A 4,592-nucleotide genomic window follows, 5' to 3' on the forward strand; every position below is an offset into this window, starting at 1 on the left:
AAAACAACAACAAAAAAAAAAACGGAGCTCCCTGACAGATACTATCCCCTCTGGGTTTCCCCCTTTCAGATGAAATAAAATAAAATAAAAAATAGAGAATGGGTCCAAACGCCCTTTTCTCGGTTGCCAAAAGTGCTAGAAAAGCAAATAACGAGGGGGGGGGGGAGGGTTGAAATCACATGTGAATTTTTTTTATTATTAAAAAGCTAGCGCTTCTGCCCTCTAAAACTCCCGGAGAGATTTATTCTCAAATTAATTTTCTCCATTATTCAGCAGTCAGACATTACAGAGTAGAGAAAACAAATCATTAGATTTAAAAAAAAAATCCCTCACGTGCGAATTAAAAAGGTGGCGTTTCTGCCCTCAAGAACTCCCGGAGAGATTTACTCTCAAATTAATTTTCTACTTTATAACCGTCATGGTCCAAGGCGCGTGTCTGGCAAAAGGAAAATTCTTCTTCCTTCGGGCAAGAAAGCTTGAGCCCCTCTACCCGATTATTTTTATTTCATTTTACTATTTTTGAGGGGAGGTCATCTGAACGGGCAAGTTTTGCCGCCCTTTGGGTGGGTTTTGTCTGAAATGGTGTAGTAGGTTTCCTACCTGAGCAGGGGGTTGGACTAGATGACCTCCAAGATCCCTTCCAACTTTATTATTGTTATCATCGTCATCATCACCATTGTTATCATCATCATCATCATCATCATCAACATCATTATTATTATTATTATTATTATATTATTATTATTATTATTATTTTGTCCTTCCTTCCTCAACTTTATTGCAAAACCCAAATATTCGGAGGCTTTTGAGGTAGAGCTAGGCCTCAATTTATAGCCACAACGGAGCCCAAAATTTCTGTTGCTAAGCGAGACCTTTGTCAAGTGAACTTTGCCCTATTTTGACGCCTTCTCTTGCCACAGTCGTTAAGTGAATCATGGCATTTGTTAGTTAGCATCCCGGGGGCCACGCAATCCCTTTTTGCAACTATCTGACAAGCAAAGTCCACGGGGAAAGTCGGATTCACTGAACGGTTGTGTGACTAACTGAACAACTGCAGCGATTCACTTAACAGCTGTGGCGAGAAAGGTCGTAAAAGGGAGCAAAACTCACTTAAAAAATGTCTCGCTTAGCAACAGAAATTTGTGGGCTCAATTGGGGCCGTAAGTCAAGGACGGCCTGTACTGAAGATAATTATTATTTCCTCAGATTATAGTTTTTGTCCCTTCTCTTTTCGGTTTCTTCCTAAGATAAAATGAACATTTTGTTCCAGGAGCCAGTTGAGCAGATCTTCTTTTAACAGATGGCTGCTAGTCCTCATTGAGGTCCGAGAGAAGAAACTCCCGCCAAGGGTTGAGTTGGGCCTTTGGGATGTAGAAGTGGCTTTTCTAGAGGGCAAATTTGGGATATTTTCCACCACCAGTAAATTGGCCTCTTTCATGGAAGCATCTACAGGCAGGCCTCAAATTACGACCACAATTAAGCCCAACATTTCTGCTGCTAAGTGAAACATTTGTTAAGTGAACTTTGCCCTATTTTACGACCTTCCTTGCCACAGTCGTTAAGTGAATCGTTACAGTTGTTAGTATTTTATTTTATTTTATTTTATTTTTTTATTTTATTTTATTTTATTTTATTTTATTATTTTTTTATTTTATTTTATTTTATTTTATTTTATTATTTTATTTTATTTTATTTTATTATTTTATTTTATTTTATTTTATTTTATTTTATTATTTTATTTTATTTTATTTTATTTTATTTTATTTTATTTTATTTTATTTTATTATTTTATTTTATTTTATTTAGAGGAGGAGTCCTTAAAGAGCGAGTTTTGCAGCCCAACGTCCCATGCTCCACAGCCAGGGGGTTGTGGGTTGGTGTGGGGGGAGGTAGACCCTTTGGGTGGCTCTCGACTTTCTTCAACTTTATTGCAAAACCCAAATATTTGAGGCTGATTCCGGACTTCGGAGGCCTTTGAGGTGCAGGCAGCCCTTGACTTACGGCCACAAGGGAGCCCAAAATTTCTGTTACTAAGTGAGACATTTGTCAAGTGAGTTTCAACCCATTTGGCAATCTTTCTTGCCACCATTGTTAAGTGAAATGATGCAGTTGTTTAAGTTGGTAACACGGTTGTTAAGTGAATCCGGCTTCCCCATTGACTTTGCTTGTCATAAGGTCATAAAAGGGGGTCAGATGACCCCGGGGAGACATTGCGACCGTCGTAAGTATGAATCAGTTGCCAAGCGTCTGAATTTTGATCAGGTGAAACTTTGATCCTAAGTGTGAAAAACGATCATGTTCCTTTTTTCCAGTGCCGTTGTAACTTTGAATGATCAGTAAATGAAGTTGTACATCATTCTGAGTCCCAGAACGTACACACAAACTTGCAAGCACACAAACACATACCCCTTTGAGGTCCATGAATGAAAATCTTGGCCCTCATGGCATCCCTCTTGAGTCTCAGAGCTTACGCAAAAACACACCCATACGCACACCTTTGAGGTCCATGATAATTTCGATCCCGTGATATCGTTCTGAGTCATACAGCTTTCACACATGCCCATAGACACACAGACATAGACACACACGCACACAGACAGACACAAATTTCCTGGCTTTCCCACTTGCAATGTGGACTGCTTTCAGATATTTTTGAAATGCAAATTTAGAATATCATCCTTTTTATTTAACCGCCTCTTCCCTCACATCACATGCTACACAAAGATGGGTTAGAAAACAGGTGGGGAACTATGGCCCCTTTTATGACTTGTGGACTTCAATTCCCAGAATTCCTGTGGCAGCCATGCTGGCCCAGGTATTCTGGGAGTTGGTCCACCAGTCATAATGGGATCCATAGTTCCCCACCCCTGTTCTAATCCATTTTGCTGGCTGAGGAATTCTGGGAGTTGAAGTCCACCAGTCATAAGGGGGGTCATAGTTCCCCACCCCTGTTCTAATCCATCTTTCTGGCTGAGGAACTCTGGGAGTTGAAGTCCACCAGTCATAAGGGGGGTCATAGTTCCCCACCCCTGTTCTAATCCATCTTTCTGGCTGAGGAACTCTGGGAGTTGAAGTCCACCAGTCATAAGGGGGGGTCATAGTTCCCCACCCCTGTTCTAATCCATCTTTCTGGCTGAGGAACTCTGGGAGTTGAAGTCCACCAGTCATAAGGGGGGTCATAGTTCCCCACCCCTGTTCTAATCCATCTTTCTGGCTGAGGAACTCTGGGAGTTGAAGTCCACCAGTCATAAGGGGGGTCATAGTTCCCCACCCCTGTTCTAATCCATCTTTCTGGCTGAGGAACTCTGGGAGTTGAAGTCCACCAGTCATAAGGGGGGGCCCTTGTTCCCCACCTTTGGGTTAAAAGTTATGGCTTTCCCTCCATCTTCTGTTTCCCATGGCTGATTCTAACCTGGATTAGTGGCCTGCCAGGGTTCATTAAGGCCAGGTTAATTCGGATTATAGGTCGTAAAATGGGGCAAAGTTCACTTAACAGCTCTTGCTTAAGGAGAAATTTGGGGGTCCACTGGGGTCGTAAGTCGAGGACCACCTGTTTTGGGCAGCAAACGACAGTCAGAAATGGACTCTGTTTTGCACCACACGCTTAACCAGCTCAGGTGCCCCTGGCCTGTTGCCCAAACCCAGTTATTCCTTGACCTACGACCATTTGTGTAGTAATCGTTCCAAGTTACAACGGCACTGGAAAAAGTGACAGGGCCAGTCCTCACACTTACAACCAACCATGTCCCCATGGTCCGCTTAGCAACGGATATACATTTATCACCCTTGTAGCATCCCAGGATCGTGTGTCCTCCATTTTACGACCTTCCCAGCCAGCTTCCGACAATTGGGGGGGGAGGGGGGGAAAACTGGATTTCACTTAATGACCGTGTGATTCACTTAATAACCGTGTGGGTGGGGAAAGAGATTGCAAAATCGGGTTGGTCCCAGACTCGCCTGTTTTGTGAATGTTAGGACTGTAATGGGCAGGCTGCGTTGCGGTTGTAGGTCGAGGACTTCATGGTCTGGTGCCCAAATCCAGCACAGGAGGAAGGGAGGGAGGAAAAAAGGAGGAAAGAAAGAAAAGTTAAGGGAAGGAGGGAGGAAGGAAAGGAAAAGAAAAGGAAGGGAGGGTAGAAGGAAGGAGAAAGAGAGAAAGAAGGAAAGGAAGGAAGGAGAAGGAAGGAAGGAAGGAAGGAAGGAAGGAAGGAAGGAAGGAAGGAAGGAAGGGATGAAGGAAGGAAGGAAGGAAGGAAGGAAGGAAGGAAGGAAGGAAGGAAAGAGATGAGGATGAGAGGAAGGAAGGGAATAACAGTGGGAAGGAGAGAAGGGGAAGGAAGGAAAAGGAGGAAGGGAGGGAGGAAAAGAGAAAAGGAAAGAAAGAAAAGTTAAGGGAGGGAGGGAGGGAGGAAAGGAAAAGAAAAGGAAGGGAGGGTAGAAGGAAGGAGAAAGAGAGAAAGAAGGAAAGGAAGGAAGGAAGGAAGGAAGGAAGGAAGGAAGGAAGGAAGGAAGGAAGGAAGGAAGGAAGGGTTAGGGTTAGGAAGGAGATTGTGAATTCTAGCCCCATCTTCCACATGAGAAACCTCCTGGCT

The sequence above is a fragment of the Vipera berus genome, assembly GCF_964194415.1.
Source record: "Vipera berus genome assembly, chromosome: Z".
Classification (NCBI taxonomy): domain Eukaryota; kingdom Metazoa; phylum Chordata; class Lepidosauria; order Squamata; family Viperidae; genus Vipera; species Vipera berus.